The sequence below is a fragment of the Molossus molossus genome, unplaced genomic scaffold (genome assembly GCF_014108415.1).
Source record: "Molossus molossus isolate mMolMol1 unplaced genomic scaffold, mMolMol1.p scaffold_m16_p_10, whole genome shotgun sequence".
NCBI classification, from domain to species: Eukaryota; Metazoa; Chordata; class Mammalia; order Chiroptera; family Molossidae; genus Molossus; species Molossus molossus.
The window spans coordinates 94,574,083-94,594,673 of NW_023425345.1; the positions used below are offsets into that span (position 1 = coordinate 94,574,083).

Below are 20,591 nucleotides of genomic sequence, written 5' to 3' on the forward strand. Positions count from 1 at the left end.
TTTGAAAAGCCAGAGTAATCCTGTTTTTCAGACTCCTCAGAAGGGTGACTACCCTCAACAGAGCACATAATCTCTTTAAGTAGACTGTCATTCAGTCCCTGCCTTGCCGGCCCCACCCCTCCACCTGACTTCAGGGAATCTTACTTATGTTCCCTCCTCAATTCCAAATGCATATAACAAACTGCAAGCTGCATTCTCTGCGGCCCTTTGTTCAGTCCCCTTGAGATCTCGCTTTCAGGTGTATCCTCTGTTTCACTGAAATAAACTTATAAAAAGTATCTGCAGGTTTGGACTTTGACATTATTATGAGAGACTGGGAGTTGATGCCAAATGGACCTGCACAAAGAAATCTATTGAAGTGGCCCTGGCCCTGGCCGGGTAGCTCAGTTGGTTAGAGCATCTTCCAGATATGCCTGGGCTCGAGCCCAGGTCAGGGCACATACAAGAATCAACCAACAAATGCATTAATAAGTGGAACAACAAATTGATCTCTGTCTCCCTCAAATCAATAAAAAAATTAAAAAATAATAAATACAGCCCTGGCCTGTTTGGCTCAGTGGTTAGAGCGTCGGCCCGTGGTCCAGAGACCCGGGTTCAGTTCCCGCTATGGGCAGGTACCTCGGTTGCAGTTTGTCCCCAGCCCTGGTTGGTCGTGTGGATGGCAGCCACTCGACGTGTCCCTTTCACGCCGATGTTTCGCTCTCTCTCTCTCCTTCCTGCTCTATCTGAACAAAAAATGGAAAAATGTCCTTGGTGAGGATTTAAAAAATAAAAACAAAAAAATATATAAAAAATAAAAAATAATAAATACAGCCCCCGGCCGGTTTGGCTCAGCAGTTAGAGCCTCAGCCCGCAGACCAGAGAGTCCTGGGTTCGGTTTCCACTAAGGGCATGCACCTGGGTTGCCGTTTGTCCCTGGCCCCGGTAGGTATCGTGTGGGTGGCAGCCACTAGATATGTCTCTCTCACATGGATGTTTCGCTCTCTCTCTCTAAAAAAAAAATAATAATAATAACAATAAATACAAAAATAAAGTAACCCCAACCTTCCATTAGTTGCTCCTGTATATTTCCTCATTATTGTCAAACAGTTTACTGTCCCAAGCCCCTTTGTCTTGTCACATCCCCACAATTTTTAATTCTTTGTGTAAAAAGTAATATAAGCTTTTGAGTCTAACTGCTTCTTCAGGTCTTCTTTTTCCCTTTGAAGACTCCTGTGTGTAGATAAAATTATTAAATAAACATGTAAGTTTTTCTCCTGTGAATCTGTCTTCTGTCAGTTTAATTCATAGGGTAGCCACGGGTTCTAAGAGGATAGAAAGAAATTTTTCCTCTCTTCCAGCATATATGGAAGACAATCCAGAGACTCATTGATTTGACTGTCCTGTTTCTTTTTTGGGGGGTGGGTACCTTTTTTATGGTCCATCTTTCATTTTGTCCTTTAGGCTAGTTTTGAGTATTTTGTAACAATGAAGAGGTTAATTTCCCTTTGTAATTTTTTGGAAAAGCTGCAGACAAACCTCTCAAAGAAGACTACTAATTTTGGGGTTCACTAGCAGAATAATTTTTATCTTCTTAAAGTAGTGATATTTTTTATTAGAAAAAATAAATGAAATAAATTTTATTTTCTTTTAGGGAGAAGCAACAAAAACCAGTTACAATCTCAAGTTTAAATTCACAGTGGGGTCTAGGATATATATATATATTTACCTTTTAGAGTTTTAAAGCTTCTCTTTTATTAGCTTGTTGCTTTAGATCAGTGATTTTCAACCTTTTTGATCTCATGGCATACATAAACTAATTACTAAAATTCTGCGGCACACCAAAAAATATATTTTTTGCCAATCTAACAGAAGAAATAGGTATAATTTTGATTGATTTACACAAAAAAATAATAATAGTAATTACCTACCCTTTTTGCTCCAAAGTGACCAAAAAAAATCAGGTGCTTATACTTGTATATAAGGATTTCTGGTAACAAGAATTAACCAATCAGACCAACCTTATTATGCGACATGACCTATATATATTTATGGTTCAAGTCAGGGCATTCACACCAGATAGCTATTGTCCTTTAAAAAAAAAAAAATGACAATCTAAGAGAAAAGTGGTCAGTGACCCTGACTAAATAGTCAGGCGTTTCATGTTTTAATAATTCTTGTGGCATACCTGTTGAAAACTGTTACTTTAGATACATCTCCAATTCTCATTGGCTATTGGCTTGCATATCACAATGGAGGATAAGTCTGTCCCTAGAGCAAGTCCAATATCATTTCAGCAATACATTGCAGTGTGGCTGAAGCCTCATTCTGGAATGGCCGCAACTGGATTATGAATGTTACTCACCCAGTGATGCGTTCACCTTGTCAACAACATCTGATAATTGCAGATATGACTACATCAGACTAGCTGTGCCACAGAGCACTGTTGGGTCACTGGTGGCTAGTATGGGGAGTAGGGGTGACAGGAACTCTTTTCTTGGTGCTGCAGAAGATGCTGCACCAAGGCGTTCTACTTCCTGTGGGAAAGTGTGACACCATGAGAATGGAGAGAACAGATTCTAAAGATTCTCGGATGACAATGGAAGATACAGGATTTTACTAAATTCCCCTTAGTTTTTGGACAGCTAGTCAGAAGACACCATATAAAGATTCTGAAAATCTGCTTTGGAGCATGTAATGGTGGCATTTAGGTAAGGGATATGCGTGAAGGCAGCCATGGGCGTGGGTCTTAGTATTGTCCCTCAGGTCAGGGATGGTGGCAACACCCTCATTAGCTGAAAAGGTATGAGCATTTTGAGGAAGTGATGTGATTTGTTTTACCATTGTGAGCATCAGGAATTGGGACTAGTGATCTGGGAATGTGGTTAAGGTGACAGAGAATGATAAGTAAAATCTTGCTGGGAAAATATTAAGGCTTTTTCTCACATATTTTAGCACACAATGGAGTGTTCCTGAGGAAGCTCCTTGAGTAAAGTGCTTTGTTTTGTCAAAGCAAAATCAAGAGAAGGATGTAGAGAAGATCTGAAATCTTTAAACACTCTCCTTTTAATTGTCTTTTTTATATAACTCTGTCACCTTTAGTAGACCTCTTATTAAGCCTGAAGTTCTTGTTCTCATCTTTTCCCTCTGTGAGTTTGTATTCTGGGTCAAATTTTCTATTCAAAGACACCTGTATTCTGTTTCTGATTGTTGTGGAAGTGTATAATTGTCTTCCTTGATTTAAATGTCAAAGCTTTATGTTTTTACCTGGAAAAATAGATGCTATTATTGTTATGTCTTTATAAATTATGTAAACTTAAAAATATAGTATTTTCAATGTAAACTACTACTTGAAGGGAATTAGTTCCCTTAAATTTAGTTCCGTAATAATATTTATATTAATTTTATCTTTCAAGCTTAACTGTGTGGCCTTAGCTCTAAAATACCTGTATTAAGACTATGTTATTCATGCTTTTTGTGATTTTAGTAACTTCAATCACCTCTTAGAATTTACATTTCCAGGCTGAAGAGTTCTCTATTTTAATTTTTTCCTCTTATATCAGGTCTTATACTTGATATGAAGCTTTTTCTGTGAAGCTTTTTCAGGCATCCTCCTTTGTTTTCACTTGTTGTGGCCCAATGAAAGGAAAACAGGCCATCAACATAGATGTTCTCGAAAACTATGGATTTCATTTAGTCAATAGCAAGAGTTTTGACAATTAAGGCAATCACCTCTTCAAAGTATGATAAATTCCTCTTAGAACTGAATGTGAAGAAAACATTGGTCTATGCCAACTCCTATGCTGTACTTCCTTTTCTTATAGAATGAGTATGTAACCAAACCTGTTGTTTTCTTAGAGCTCAACTGAAAGCTCACATATAGAAAAAAATAACTCGTTCTGGATAAATGGACACGGTATTTAATGTTGAAATAGTTTCTGATCTGCTATCACATGAAAAACATTTACAAATCGTTCTAAATTGTATTTTAAGAGTGAATGGCTCACGTTTGTTTTTTTTAGGAGTAGTAGAGCATAAATCATAATACCTTAAAAGGTAATAAAAGGCAAACGCTTTTGTTTTGGGTAAGATTCGGCTAATGCTTTCGGATTTCTTTCCTAAGATTTCACAGACAACGCCTAACAACACATTCGCCGTTGGCAGAAACATAGGATCTAGTAACTCCCTGAATTTTGGCTTCAGCCCGAGAAGTGTAACCCGTATCCATAGAAACTGGGAAAAGCGTCCACGAGCTAAGGCGGCCCCCCAGCCTCTTCTGCTCTAAACTGCTGCCCTTTCCCGTAGGAGGGAAAAAAACGAAGTAAATATATGCGAGCGCCCCGGGAGCGCTTTCTTTGGGTCCCTTTCATCGAGTGGCTGGCTGAACCACAATTCCCAAGATGCACCCAGGTTCTAGGCGCTCAGAGAAGCAGCTTCCGGCTTTGGCCAGTGCGGCTGCGCCCGAGGTGTAGTCTTATTGGATCTCACCACCTTGTGCGATTTACGTCACGGCGACGTGCGGTCGTGGGGGCGGGCAGACGCGGCGGCGGCGGTCGCGGCGGCGCGCGCACCGTCCTGGACTCGGTATCGCGGCGGCGGCAGCGGCACGGCTACACCGGGTTGGGCTCCTTCCCTCCTCCGCCCCCCCCTCCTCCCCCTCCCCTCAGCTGTGGCACCCGCAGAGTCCGAGACGTGAGGAGTCCGAGACGTGTGGCGAGGCGGCGACAAGCTCTGGGTGAGGGTCTCTGGAGTGTGAGTGCCGTTCCCCGGGCGAAGAGGTAGCGCCCCGGGTCGGGAGGAGGTGACGGCTGCGGAGGCGACTGCCCCGGGTTGTGGGCCGGGGCGCGCGCTCGTCCCAGCCCTGAACTTGGCCTCCTGACCTGACCCTCCCGCCCAGGACGGTGTGCAGTGCGGTGGCCCGCGGGGCCGACGGTGAGGGGCCTGGATCCGCCCTCCTTTCAACCTCGTTTACGGAGCTTGGCACCCACCGCCCGCCTCGCGCCTCCTAGCCGAGGGTCCCGAGCCCTCTTCGTTCTCCTCCGTTCGCCTGCACTTCCTTTTCTTACCCCCTACGGAGATAATCTGCCCCCCGCGTTTTCATTTCCTTCTCTTTTATCACTTCTAGGACTTTCTTTGGTGCACACTTCCAGTGGGTTCTGCTTGGTACTACTTGGACAGTATATGGAGTGGGGAGCTTTTCCTCACCTTCTCTTAGGTGGTGTTTCGGGCAACCTAATTTGCAGAGTAACCTGGACCCTGTTTTTCCAAGCCCTACTGGGCTTTTCGTCTCAGTGCGCTGCACCTATTTTATTTTTTAAAATATGTTTTTATTGCTTTTCTTAGAGAAGAAGGGAGAGAGATAGGAACATTGATGTGTGAGAGAGAAACATCGCTCGGGGATCCAGTCCGAAACCCTTTTCATGTGCCCTGACCGGGTTCCAGCCGGGACTGCTCAGTCCATGGGACAACGCTCGGTCCACGGGGCCACACCGGCAGGGCTCAGTGTGCTGCTTTTAAAACTGCGATAACAGGGTTTAAATCAGTGTTAGGGGATCAGTGAGAGAATTTGGATCTAAGACTGATAGGTACTTTTTTCCTCCTCCTGGCTTTTGCCATTTACGTGTTTGCGTCTGGAATTTTGACAACTTAACGTGATGGCCCAGCCCTGAATTTTGGTGGAAAGACTCAAGAGTCTAACTGGGATTTTACTGGTTGATTTGACTTCATTACAGCTGTTGGCATTTTTTTTTTTTTTGAAAGTAGAATGATTCTTAATATTTTTATTTTTAGACATTGGATTTCTCAGCCTTTCCTTAGTTCCATTATATATTTTCCAATCCATTTAAAATTCCAAGAAATCTGTCACAACATTTAAAATCATTTGATCACAAAACTACTCCAAATGAGATGTTAAAATTATTTCATTCAGGCCAAAACTTTATTTGGGGGGTGGGGGAATCATAAACTTTTGTCACTTCTGCAGTTTGAAGTGTCTTCATATCAAGGACCACCTTTATAGCTCTCCTTTCATCATACTGTGACGTTTATTCTGTTAGAATTTCATAGATTTTTTTTTTCTTTTCCTAATTTTTCCTTTCAGAGAAATTTCATTTCTGTTGCTGTTAGTTGTTCATAGGTGTTTTCATTCTTTCTCAGAAATTTGTCAGACGGGTGACTGTGATGATCCGTAACTACAATCATTTCATCAATACTCAGGACTTCCACACATGTGGTAGTTGTGCTTGGTGGTGAATTATTACGAACTTTGAAACATTTCAAACTGATTTAAATATGAAAGGCATATTTCTTTTAGCTTTTATTTTAACTGCCCATCCACCAGTGTATGTTCCTAGTTAGACTTTAGGCAAATTTTCTCTTATTACTGTGGTTCTAGGAATGAGAGGAGGATTTCCAGAGTTTTTCTATTCCTAATTATATGAATTAATAAGTGAATGGATTTTTTTTTTCCATCAATATATCAATATAGTTGATGCACTTTCTTTGGTATACCTCACACTTTGTTTTCCAAAATGAATTTTTTTTTTGTTCCATTTTAGAGGTCAGCAAACTTTATAGCTTGTGGGCCAAGAACTGCCAGCTGCCTGTTTTTGTAAATTTTTTATTGGGACATAGTCAACATACATTCGTTTAGATATTGTCTGTGGTTGGTTTGTGGTGCAACGGTAGAGTTGGGCAATTGTGACAGACTCATATGACCTGCAGAGTCTAAAATATTTACTGTCTGCCTCTTAATAGGAAAAGTTAGCCGATTCCTGCTTTATTTTATTTATTTTTTAATTTATATATGTTTTATTGTTTTGAGAGAAAAAAGAGAAAGAGAAACATCAATGTGACAGAAAAACAGTGATCGGTTGCCTCCCTGACTGGGGATCAAACCTGCATCCCAGGGTTGTGCCTTGACAGAATTCGAACCTGCAACCTGTTAGTGTACTGGATGATGCTCCAACTAGCCACACCAGCCAGGGCTCCTGCTTTGTTTGTTTATTTTTAAATGATGCATATTCCATATAGAAAATTAAAATGAGTTAAAGTATAAAGAAGAAAGTAAAGATTATCCAGACTCACACAACTCTGAGGGGTTTGTTTTTGTGATTATCCTTATAGAATTTGTTAGTGATTATTTTTTGTAAACTGGCTCATATTGCCCTGGCCTGGTTTGCTCAGTGGTTAGAGTGTCGGCCTGTGGTCTGGAGAGACCCGGGTACGGTTTCTTCTAAGGGCACGTACCTCGGTTGCAGTTTGTCCCCAGCCCTGGTTGGGTCGTGTGGGTGGTGACTACTCGATGTGTCCCTTTCACGTCGATGTCTCTCTCTCTTTCTCCCTCCCACTCTATCTGAACAAAATATCAAAAAATGTCCTCGGGTGAGGATAAAAAAAACCAAAAAAACAACAACAAAAAAGGCTGGCTCATATTGTTTTGTTTTTATTTTATTTTTTAAATAATTTTAAAAATCTTTATTGCTGAATGTATTACAGTTGTTCCTCATTTTTCCCCCATTGACTCTTTCCTCCCCACTCCCGCCTCCCTCCTGCCTTTTCCCACACTGTTGTCTGTGTCCATTGGTTATACATATAAATTCTTTGGTTTATTTCTTCCCACCCCTCAAACCCTTTCCCTTTGAGGTTTGTCAGTCTAGCTACAAATTTGTACCTTTTTTTTTAAATCCTCACCCGAGGACATTTTTTGTTCAGATAGAGTGGGAGGGAGAGAGAAGAAGAGAGAGAGAGAGAAAAACATCGACGTGAAAAGGACACATCGAGTGGCTGCCCCCCGCATGACCAACCTGGGCCGTGGACAGACTGCAACCGAGGTACATGCCCTTAGCGGGAACCAAACCCGGGTCTCTCTGCACTGCAGGCCAATGCTCTAACCGCTGAGCCAAACCAGCCAGGGCTGAATTTATACTTCTTAATCCCTTCACCTTTTTCACCCATTCCCCCAAGCCCCCTCCCATTTGGCAACCAACAAAATGTTCTCTGTATCTATGAGAATGTGTCTGTTCTGCCTGTTCATTTTGTTTGTAGAGTCAATTGTCGATAGATATGTAATCATTGCTATTTTGTTTTTGTTTGTCCACATATTTTATCTTTTTCTTCAAAAAGACCCTTCATCATTTCATATAATAATGGTTTGGTGGTGATGAACTCCTTTAACTTTTTTTTGTCTGGGTAACTCTTTATATGGCCATCGATTCTAATTGACAGCTTTTCAGGATAGAGTAATCTTGGTTGTAGGTTCTTGCTTTTCATCACTGAATATTTCTTGTCACTCCCTTCTGGCCTGCAAAGTTTCTTTTGAGAAATCAGCTGAGTCTATGGCCATACCACCCAGAATGCGCCCGATCTTGTCTGATCTCGAAAGAGAAATCAGCTAACAGTCTTATGGGAACTCCCTTGTAGGTAACTAACTGTGTTTCTCTTGCTGCTTTTAAGATTCTCTTTTTGTCTTGAACCTTTTGCATTTTGATGATGATGTGTCTTGGTGTGGGCCTCTTGGGGTTCATCTTGTTTGGGACTCTCTGTGCTTCCTGGACTTGTATGTCTGTTTCCTTCACCAAGTTAGGGAAGTTTTCTGCCATTATCTTTTTTTTTTAAATTTTTTTCTTTTTTATTGATTGATTTTAGAGAGAGAGGGAGAGAGAGATAGAAACATCGATGAAAGAGAACATCGATTGGCTGCCTCCTGCATGCCCCACACTGGGGATCGGGCACACAACCTGGGCATGTGCCCTGACCAGGGAATCGAACCAGTGACCTTTTGGTGCATGGGTCAATGCTCAACCACTGAGCCACACTGGCTGGGCTATTTTTCAAATAGGTTTTCAATTTCTTGTTCTCTCTTTCCTTCTTCTGGCACCCCCAAGATGCGAATGTTGGCACACTTGAAGTTGTCCCAGAGGCTCCTTACACTACCTCATTTTTCTGGATTCTTTTTTCTTTTTACTGTTCTGATTGGGTGTTTTTTGCTTACTTACTCTACTATTGAATCTGTGTAAATTGTTCTTTATTTTAGTTAGTGCCTCCTTCATTTCTGACTGGTCTTTTTTTATGCTCTTGAGGCCCTCACTAAGTTCGCTGAGGTTCTCACTAAGTCATTCAACATCCTTATAAGCAGTATTTTGAACTCGGCATCTGTTAGTTTGCTTATCTCTATTTCGCTTAGTTCTTTTCCTGGGGCTTTGTTCTCTTCTTTCATTTGGGACCTGTTTCTTTGTCTCCTCATTTTGGCTGCCTCCCTGTGTTTGCTTGTATGTATTACTTAAGGAGAGGTGTGGGGCTATCTGAGGCCAGATGCTGCTTGTTTGAAAGAATTTAGGAAAACCTGAAGCAGGATCCAAGACAGGCCAATCCTATGGTTAAGCAACTGGCAATAGCTTGGGTGAGCCTGAAAGTTGGGTGGGCCTGAAAGTTGGGTGGGGCGGGGCCTCAGGGAGTCAGCAGGGCGGGGCTACCAGTGTGAGCCAGGTTGCTGGAGTCCCAGATTTGGCGGCTGTCTGCTGCCCCAGGGAAGGGCTCACCAAAAGAACAAAGGCCTCTGACAGCATGTTTGTCAAGGAGAAAGCCTCCTCTCCAGCCCTTGCTCCAAAGCCAAACAGCTCAGTTCTTCCCTGTATGTCTTTGGTGCCCCTTGAGTTACCTCCCCTCCAAGCTTAGAGGGAGTGAGTCCGATAAGTCTGTGCCCGGCGGGCCCTTTAAGATGAGCTGCCTGGGGCTCCAGCTGCCTCAGCCCCCCTGAGCCTCAGTTTCCACTGGTTTTTCCAGCCAGACGTTATGGGGACTTCTCTTCCTGGCACTGCAACCCTGAGCGGGGCGCCTGGTGTGGGATGTGGACCCCCTCAGTCTTCAGGGAGGACCTTCCCAGCTGAGGTGTCCTCCTGATCTTTATCCGCCCCACAGTGGGTGTGGGACCAGACCGTCTGCCTCTGCCCCTCCTACCAGTCTTGATGTGGGTGCTTCTTTAATTCTGTAGTTGTAGGACTTCTATTCAGCTTGATTTCAGGTAGTTTTGAATGATGGTTGTTCTGTAGTTTAGTTGTAACTTTGACGTGGTTGTGGGAGGACATGGTACCGTGTTTACCTACACTGCCATCTTGACCGTAAGTCATATTGTTTTGTTTTTAATTTTTTAATTTTATTGATTTTAGAGAGAGAGGAAGGGAGAGGGAGAGAGAGATAGAAATATTGATGAGAGATTGTCTGCCTCCTGCATGCCCCCAGTGGGGATTGGGCCCACAACCTGGGCATGTGCCCTGCCTGGGAATTGAGTCGGTGACCTCTCAGTGCATGGGTGGATGCTCAATCACTGTGGCTCATTTTGTTAAATGCTGATTTGTAATTTGCTTTAAAAATCTCAGGTTATTTTATTTGGCAATTGAAAACATCTGTATTTTTTGCATCAAAAATTCTACACTTGATTGGTTCTGATTTGTCTTATTAGTCAAAGATTAAAAAATTAGGAATAATAGGTGCTTGATGATGAATAATGTATACTTGATGATGGTGAACACTATTTTAAAAAAGTTTTTACTGATGTTTGAGAGAGAAGGAGAGAGAGAGAGAAACATCAGTGTGAGAGAGAAACATCAGTTGGCTGCTTCCCACACCCCCCCTGCTAGAGATCAAGCCTGAAACCTGGGCATGTGCCCTGACTGGGAATTGAATCACGACCTCTCAGTCCATGGGACGATGCTCAGTCCACTGACCCACATCTGCTGGGCTCAACACCATTTTTTGAGCACTTACTAGATAGTTTTCCAACACTTTACATGGAGTAAGTCAATTAATACCTGTAGCAGTTCTGTGGGATAATAGTATTCCTATTTACAGATGAGGAAACCGAGGCATAGAGAAATTAAGTGCTTAAATTTATCAGCCAATTAATGGTGGAGCTGGGATTTGAATCCATGCAGTATGGTTTCAGGACTGAGACTCTCAATGTGCTATAGAGCCTCTTCTTAGGGTAGTCTTCAGTGTAGAAAGTTTAGACAGTCCTGAAGTATATTATGTAAAAATTCCTCATGTTCTTTTTTCTATTTTACTCTGTAGAAAACCACTGCTAACAGTTTGACATAGAGCTTTCCAGCTCTGCCTGTATTTGCAAATGTTTATTTGCAAATTTATTTACATATGCAGGTTTTAAAAAATTGATACTTTATTTTTTCTTTTAAAGTTATTAAATTTTTTTTTATTGATTTTTAGAGAGAGAGTGTGTTGCGGGGAAAGAAAGAAAGAAAGAAAAAAAATATTGATTTGTTGTTCCACTTACTTATGCATTCATTGGTTGATTCTTGTATGTGCCCTGACTGGGAATTGAACGTGTAACCTTGGCAAACCAGGGCAATGCTCTAACTGACTGAACTACCTGGCCAGGTCAATACATTTTTAGAGCAGTTTTAGATTTACAGAAATTTATGCAGATAGTACATAAAGTTCCCATATCGTCCAGGGCCTATTTTCCCTTGTTAATAGTATCTTGCATTAATGTAGCATATTTGTTATAATTGATGAACCAATACTGTTGCATTGCTGTTAAATGAAATCTAGTTTATATTAGGCTTATTTTTTTGTGTTGCAGTTTTTTTAATCCTCACCCAAGGACATTTTTTTCCACTTTTTGTTCAGATAGAGTGGGAGGGAGAGAGAGGAAGAGAGAGAGAAACATCAACGTGAAAGGGACACATCGAGTGGCTGCCACCCGCACGACCGACCAACCAGGGCCGGGGACAAACTGCAACCAAGGTACACACCCTTAGCGGGAACTGAACCTGGGTCTCTCTGGACCTCAGGCCGATGCTCTAACTGCTGAGCCAAAATGGCCAGGGCTATTATTATATTTTTAATCCTCACCTGAAGACATTTTCCCATGTGTTTTTAGATAGAGTGGGAGGGAGGGAGGGAGGGAGGGAGGGGAGAGAGAGAGAGAGAGAGAGAGAGAGAGAGAGAGAGAGAGACATCCATGTGAGAGAGATTGGTTGCCTCTGCACAACCCTGACTGGGGCCGGCAATTGAACCTGCAACTCTTCTGTCCAAGGACTGACTCTCTAACTGCTGAGCCAAACCGTCCAGAGCTGATTATTTTTTGATTGGACATTCTGTCTCTTTTATGAAGTTGTTCTGCTCCTTGGAGTTTTCTTGTTGTTCATTGAAAGAGTGGTACACATCAACCAATTTACTATCACCGTCCTCCTCCTCACTGAGATTGATACTTCCCCAGCCATCTTTATCATTCTGGGCATTCTCTTTCTCTTCCTCAATTTCCAGAATTTATGTTCCTGGAATGTAATCTTTGGCATCTAATTGTCCATATTTTTGTGCTCTTGATTTTATCAAGGCCTCTGTAGCTTTACCCTGGAATTTCTTCTGCAATCTCTGAGGATTCAGTGTTTGGGTGAACTGGATCAATTCTTGAAGACATCATTTTTTGTCTGTTTTATAGTGGGCCAGGTCTTGAGGAAATTCTTAAGTCATTGAACTGTTATTTTTCGTAGCACAGATTCCTGTGGTCATGGCTTCCCCAGAGTTCTTGTTCATAACAAAATAGGAGGCCATAGTCATGAGAAGTGACTGAACGATGTTTGGGACTACCAGGTGATGAGATGTTTGTGGAGCACAGATCTTGTTACAGTTGTTCCTCGCCACTTCACGCTTCACCTTTCGCGGCCTCACTCTATTGCGTTTTTTCAAATACTATACTATACTATATTTGAAAAAACGCAATAGAGTGAAGCCGTGAAAGTCGAAGCGCGAAGTGGTGAGGGACAACTGTTTATAAATAAAGAATCCTGCTTTGCAGAAATTCATTTATCGCAGTAGAGTCTGGAACTGATTAACCGCGATAAATGAGGGCCCACTACTTCCCTTTGGTTTGATGCTGTTGCAGAAACCTTTGCATAAAGGGATAGAGGTTAGAAAAAGCTTATGGAGTCCCACCAGTCTGGTTATAAAGTTCATGAGCATCATCTTCACTTCAACTGTGTTAGCTACTTTAGCAGATTTTTTTTTTTCAAAATCTTGGAGATTATGAATCAAATGGATAACTGAAAAGTTAAATACCTCTGTTTTATCCTTTTGTTTTGGAAGTATTTTCATAACCTTTCAACCTGTTCTTGTGTTTGGAGTCTTTATTCCCTGTGGCATATTGCACTAGCGTCGAGTTATTGTCCTGTTCCCTTTTGTTCATCTTTCTTTAGGAAGAATGTCAAGGCAGCAACTAATATCTTGGTGACCTTAGAGAAGTGTGCAGTTGTGATAACATTGACATTTTTGGCATCATTTCTTCTGTAGAGTTCACTTACACTTTCAAAGATATCTTGAGTGCAATTCCATTGCTGCTTCTTGACATGTATACTTGGAATTCTGTGATACTATATTTTCTTTTTCTTGTATTTTGCGCTTGTAGTCTCACCAGTCACAAAAATGAGTATATAAAATCTTAGATGGTTCTATGGCAATGTAGAAGTATAAAGAAGAGCTGTAGCAAACGATGGATTGATTAGATTCTTTTCAGTGAGATCAAAGCTTTGCAAAATGTTATTGAAAGATCTAGATTCAAGACTAATTGTAGGAGAGCAGATCTTTCAGCTCTTGAGGAAAGTTACAGAGGTTCTGGGCAGCAGTGAACAGTCTGTGCTATCACCAGCTTTGCCAGTACTTTGCAGGGTGTATTTGGTTGCAATTTGAAAATCTCCATATTGGATTTATAGTGAGCTTTTTACTGTTGTAGAAACTCCTCATTGTAGGCAAGAGGGCCTACTTTTTTAGTTTTGTAACTGCTGCAGGTTGCTGGGTAGCTTGTGTTCGTTTCTACTGGGCATGTTGGCTTGTAGACTGGCTCAACAGTGAGCAGTTCTCTGAAAACCACATCACTGACAACAGCCAACCCTTCTCAGGCTGTGGCTTGGAATCATGCTTCAGGGTGTGGGGAAACAGCTCTTGGGAGCTCAGCAAGGTGGCACCATCTTGGCTCATAGTAGTGTGCTTTAAAAAATAATAATCATGGTTAGCTTTCCAGGTCAATACATCTACATCTACTCCGTTCTTTTAAAATAGTTCTTTGGTATTTTGTTGAGTGGGTATGCCATAATTTAATAGGGTTCCTGTTACTGGATATTTAGATTGTTTAAATTTATTGTATACTGTACATGAGCCTTGTATGTACAATTGTTGCATGCTAATGACTGTTTCTCTTTTTTTAAAGCAATAGTGGCAAGATTTATTAGAGCGAAAAGCAATATCTCGTAGAGGCAGAGAGTCGCATGCTAGAGGGTAGAGCCTGCTGCTAATGACTCTTTAGGCTAACTTTCTGAATCTGATTACTGGATTTAGGGAAATATGTTTTTCATTTTGATATAATATTACCAAACTACCATCCAGAAAGGTCACAACACTGTAAACTCTTACCAGAAATGTGGGTGTGAGTGAGGTTCTTACATCTCCACGCCATTGCCACCTGTTCTTTTTTTTAAAAAGTCTTTAGTCCGGCTGGTGTGGCTCAGTGGTTGAGCATCAACCCATGCATCAAGAAGTCGCCGGTTCGATTCCAGGTCAGGACACATGTCTGGGTTGTGGGCCAGATCCCCAGTGGGGGCATGCAGAAGGTGGCCAGTCGATGTTCTCTCTCATCAATGTTTCTATCTCTCTCTCTCCCTCTCCCTTCCTCTCTCTTTAAAATCAATAAAGGGAAAAGAAATTTATTCCATCTATCTCATTATGAGATATGATTTAGAATGACTTTAGGTGGGGCTTACAGTCTCTAGTTGTTCTTCTGAGTACTACCTTAGACAGAGCTGCTCAGTTGTTTAGATATCCTACTTGACCTTTGAAAGCAGTGTGATTTTGTTACCCCTGTTAAAAGGATCTGGGTGATTTCTCAGTGGTCTATTGCTTGAGGACAAGGAGTATATCAAATAGAAACCCTGGTATATAGCAGGTGGTGAGTAAAATGGTCTTTTTAAAACCTAAATTGGATCATGTTCTTTTGGGGTTACTAATGAGTAAAGTGTTTTAACTTTGTTAAAAATAACCTTTTCAAAGTCTTTGTGAAATATAAACATGAAAAATTACAGTATAAAATCGTCACCTTGGTGTATATTTTCTAGTTAATCCTTTATTTCTGAAATGAGATAAATAAGACTTATTGATATTCTTGGACCTATTTGTTAGGAATAATTACTCTACCCCGTTTATATTTATTTTAAAAATTTTTATTATTTTTTTACAACTTTTTTTTAAATTGATTTTAGAGAGAGAGGAAGGGAGAGGGAGAGAGAGATAGAAACATTGATGAGAGAGAACATCGATTGGCCGCCTCCTGTATACCCCCCACTGGGGATCAGGCCCATAACCTGGGCATGTGCCCTGACCGGGAATTGAACTGGTGACCTCTTGGTGCATGGGCCGACACTCAATCAGTGAGCCACACCGGCCGGGCAAAATTTTTATTTCTTGATTTTTCTTTTTTGTTTGAGAGAGAGAGAGGAAGGGAGAGAAATACAAACATCGAGTTGCTATTCCACCTATGTATGCATTTATTTGTTGCTTCTTGTATGTGTCCTGACCAAGGACTAAGCCTGCAACCTTGGTGTATTGACACTGTAAGCAGCTGAACTACCCAAGCTACCCTATTTTTGTTTTTTTTTAATCCTCACCTGAGGATATGTACTTATTAATTTTAGAGAGAGAGGAAGGGGAAGAGAGAGAGAGAGACAGACAGACAGACATTGATTGGTTGCCTCCTATATGAGCCCAACCTAGGATTGGATCCATAACCTAGATATGTGCCCTGACTTTGAATCGAACCCATGACCTCTCGGTGCATGGGACAATGATCCATATTCAGTTTTGGAAGTTAAGGAATGGATTAAATAGGAGATTTGTTTTATGTAACCCATGGTTTTGAATTTTCTGTTTTGATTATACCATGTGTTAGAGAGGATATATGCTGGCCAAATGATATTATTGTTTGGCTTAATTATACATTGTAAGTCCTGACAAGGAAAAGGGAAGCCAAATTCTGGAAACTGCCAAAATATGTTCAGGCATGGGGAAAATACCTGTGAGAAAGGACACTTCAAGTTTTTTAATGGATGACCACAGAAAAATAGAATTTTTTTATAGCTGACTTAGTGTTACACATTATTGGAATCTGTATTTTCCACAATATACATTCACTAAAAAACAAAGTATACAAAATGTATGGTCTTAAAGAGACAAAATTAATTAGATTTTTAAATTTTGGCCATATAGGCCTTTTCTTTTTTTTTAAGTATATTAGCTTGTTATTTTTTTCACTGGCAGCGTATTCACTTTAATCCTTTATGTATGTCCTTAAATTTTAGTTTAATGAACATGTATGTATAGTTGTACCTGCACACCTATTCCTTAAATCAGGGAATGAGTAGTGGTGGAGAAAAGTTTTAGCATTGTGGAATAGAAGGGTTACTTTTTTTTTTTTAATCCTCTTCTGAGGATACCTTTCCATTTATCTTTAGATAGAGTCGGAGATAGGGAGGGATGGGGGGGTGGGGGCAGACAGTCACATCATTTGGTTGCCTGCCTCCTGCATGACCCCATCCATGGCTGGGGACTTACCACTACCGAGGTATGTGCTCTGGATTGAAATCAAACCCGTGACTCATTGGTCCCCGGGCTGATGCTGTTAACCACTGAGCCAAACCAGGCAGGGCCAGAAGGGTTACTTTTTATTTTCTTGGGATCTATTTATATCCTATTTCATTCCAGAAAGAATTTCTAGTAACTTAAAAGATCCTGAAGTGTAATAAAGTATATATTAAAAAAAAGAAATGAGAAAAAGGAGGAAGCATATATTGTATTCCCAAGTGGCAGCGTAATTCAGTGACTAAGAATAAAATTTGAATTTGAATTTTCTTGGCAGCAAAGGGAAAAATCAAAATACTCTAAAATATATAGCACTAAACTGGAAGGAGAAACAAGACCAATTTTCCAGGATAAATATTCTTTTGACAGATTTCAAAGAACTATTTATTATTGTCATTTTTTTGTTAATCCTCACCCAAGGATATTTTTCCATTAATTTTTACATAGAGTGGAAGAGCCCAGCTGGTTTGGTATGGCTCTGTGGCTGAGCGTCAACCCATGCACTAATAGGTTGCTGGTTCACTTCCTGGTCAGAGCATGCAGTAGGCGGCCAATCGATGTTCTCTCTCATTGATGTTTCTATCTCTTCCTCTCCCTCTCTATCTAAAATCAATAAAGAAAAAAAAATAGAGTGGAAGGAAGGGAGGGGGAGAGAGAGGGAGAAAAACATCGATGTGAGAGAGACACATCGATTGATTGCCTCTCTCTCATGACCCTGACTGGGGTCTGGGATCGAACCTGCAACCCAGGTATGTGCCCTTGACAGGGAATCAAACCCTTGATGCTTTAGTTCTTGGGCTGATGCTCTAATTGCTGAGCCAAAATGTTCAGGACTGTAACTTGTTTTTTATGAGATATGTTTTTTAGGGTCATAGGAAGTTGATGATATTTTATCATTTTGACCTACAAAAATGGCAGTTTTCATATTGTTCAACCTAATTATAGTCATCATGTTTATGTGCTGTAAAATACAGACAGTTTAAAGTTATTCTCATGTTGATAGGTATTTAGGTTGTTTCCAGTTTTATAAAGAAATATGTTTTTATTGATTTTTTTTTTTTTAGAGAGAGAGGAAGGGAGAGAGATTGAAACATCTATGTGAGAAAGATACATCATTCAGTTGTCTCCTGCATGCCCCTTACTGGGGATCGAGTGTACAACCTGGGCATGTGCCCTGACCGGTTATTGAATCAGGACCCCTCAGTCCATGGGAGGATGCTCAATGCACTGAGCTGCACTGGCCAGGCCAGTTTTTCCCGTTTTATTTATTTTTTATCCTCACACGAGGACATTTTTGCATTTACCTTCAGATAGAGCGGGGAGGGAGAGAGGGAAGGAGAGAGAAAGAGAAACATCCATGTGAGAGAGACACATCAAGTGGTTGCCACCCACAGGACCCCAACCGGGGCCGGGGACAAAGTGCAACTGAGGTACATGTCCCTAGCGGAAACCGAACCTGGGACTCTGGTCTGTGGGCCGATGCTCTAAAGACTGAGCCAAACCGGCCAGGGCAAGTTTTTCCTGTTTTAAAAATAATGCTACTGTTAAACAAAATGTTAGATAGAAAAATATCAGGTTATATTGCCGGTAATAAGGATATATGTTTTGTGAATTTTTCATGGCAGAAAGGTTTTCGGAAAGAAAGAGTTTACTAGCTGGAAAGGGGCAGGTCCTGCGACATGCAGTCTAAATCATCAGCAGCATGGGCTAGATGGAGAAGGCAGCATGTCCTCTGTCCTGGAGTTGATGAGCAAAAGCAGGTTTACAGTTAATACAATGAAATAATAATATAGTAATTAATAGATAATAATGCAAGAGCCCTGGCTGGTGTGGCTCAGTTGATTGGGTGTTTTTCTATGCAGTGAAAGGTTGTGGCTTTGATTTCTGGTCAGGGCACATACCTAGTTGCAGGTTTGATCCTGGTCGGGGCATGTACTGGAGGCATCTGATCAATGCTTCTCTCTTTCTCTCTCTCTCTCTCCATTCCTCCCTCTCTCTAAAAAAAAAAAGACAAAAAAATAATGATAATATAAGTATAAGCCCTGTTTCACATACAACTGTAAACCTGCTTTTTGCCCACTCCGTATTATGTTTGGGGGACGAAAGGTATAAGTTGTTTTGAAAGAAATTTACATTGGCTACAAATAAGGGGAGATGGGGAAAGGTGAAGGGGTGGCAGTCCTAGATTAGGTACACAGTCCTTAAGAAGAAATATTCACTATTGATTAGTGCTGGACAAGTCCTGAAAGTTCATGCATACGCAGGATGTGACATTTGGTGTTCTCTATAGAAGTTTGTTCAAAGCTCCAAGGTACAGTCAGGAACGTGAGCAGTCTGTTGTTTTTTGGCCCACAGTTAATTGATTAATTACTCTTTATCTGTCACTCACCAGCCAGCTGTAATTTAATTTAGGACATCTCAGAATTTTTCTGTTGTTATTACATCAAACATTCCTAATTAGCAATGCTTGTGCACATATTTAAGATCTTTGGCAAGTTTTTCAAACTGCATGTTGGGAGCCATTAATGGGTTGGGAAATCAGTTTAGGAATTAAAATAGGATGGAAAAATACCAGGTTGTGTTACAGGCAGTAAGGATAAATGTTTTGTGCAGTGTGTGTATGAAGTTTCAAATGAAGTTCTCTAGGGTAAATTACTTAGAAGTAGAATTATTGGATAGGAGATTATGGAGAAATTGCCCAATTGCTCTCCAGAATTGTTCCATTTTGCTTTTTTCTTGCATTATAATATGAGAATTTGCTGTTTCCAAATCTTTATGATCCATGGCATTGTCAGATTCCCCCCCCACATATTTACAAATCAAATGAGTGTGAAATGATATCACATTGTCTAATTTGTTTTTATCCTCACCCGAGGATATTTTTTTGTTTTTGTTCGGATAGAGTGGGAGAGAAAGAGTGGAAGAGAGAGAGAGAGAAACATCGATGTGAAAAGGACACATTGAGTGGTTGCCACCCACACGACCCAACCAGGTCCGGGGACAAACTGCAACCAAGGTACGTGCCCTTAGTGGGAACCGAACCTGGGTCTTTCTGGACTGCAGGCTGAGGTTCTAACTGCTGAGCCAAACTGGCCAGGGCTCACATTGTCTAATTTTAATTTTTTGATTAATTATGAGATTGGGCATGTTTTAAAATGTTGAGTGACTATTCAGGTTTTCTTTTTTTAAAAAGTATGTTTTTATTGATTTTTTTAGAAAGAGAGGAGGGGAGAGAGAGAGAGAGAGACAGAAACATCCATGTGGGAGAGAAACATCAATTGGCTGCCTCCTGCATGTCCCCTACTGGGGATGTGCCCTGACTGGGAATTGAACTGGGACCTCCCAGTCCATGGCATGACTCTCAGTCCACTGAACCACACTGGCCTGGCTATTCAGGTTTTCTTTCTTTCATTTAAAAAAAAAATTTTTTTTTCTTTATTGATTTTAGAGAGGGGAAGGGAGAGAGAGATGGAAACATCGATTGGCCGCCTCCAGCGTGCCCCACATTGGGGATTTGGCCCACAACCTGGGCATGTGCTCTGACTGGGAATTGAACTGGCGACCTCTTGGTGCATGGGTCAATGCTCAACCACTGAACCACCGTTGTCCAGGCTATTCAGGTTTTCTTGAATGGGCTGTTCCCTCTCCCCCTTTCCCCAATGGGTTGTCTTTATAAATTGATTTGAAGAGTTGATTTCATATTCTGATTGTGTCTGTTAAGTGAATTGCAAATATCTTCTCTTAGTCTCTGTGGCTTATCTGTTAGTTTTTTTGTATGGCTTGTTTTGAATAGAAATGATTATTGAATCTTATCACTATTTTTCTTATTGGTTTGTATCCTTTGTGTCTCAAGAAATCTACTCCATATCCTAAGATCACTAAGAATCTTCCATATTTTTTTTATAAAAGTTTTAGACATTTGTTTTTTTACATTTAGGTCTTGATTCTATCTGAAAAAAGTTTTTGTTTTTTCT

General features: G+C 40.9%; 1 protein-coding gene and 1 pseudogene across 1 annotated transcript in view; one reads left to right on the forward strand and one right to left on the reverse strand.

Moving 5' to 3' along the window:
- Positions 1-4,630: 4,630 nt before the first annotated feature.
- ADIPOR2 (adiponectin receptor 2) overlaps positions 4,631-20,591 on the forward strand; it is a 79,855-nt gene continuing 63,894 nt past the window's right edge. The window contains exon 1 of the mRNA XM_036251366.1: positions 4,631-4,714. The gene's annotated coding sequence lies outside the window, so the exon portion shown is untranslated. The remainder of the gene's footprint in view (positions 4,715-20,591) is intronic.
- Positions 12,073-13,814, reverse strand: LOC118623813 (annotated as a pseudogene).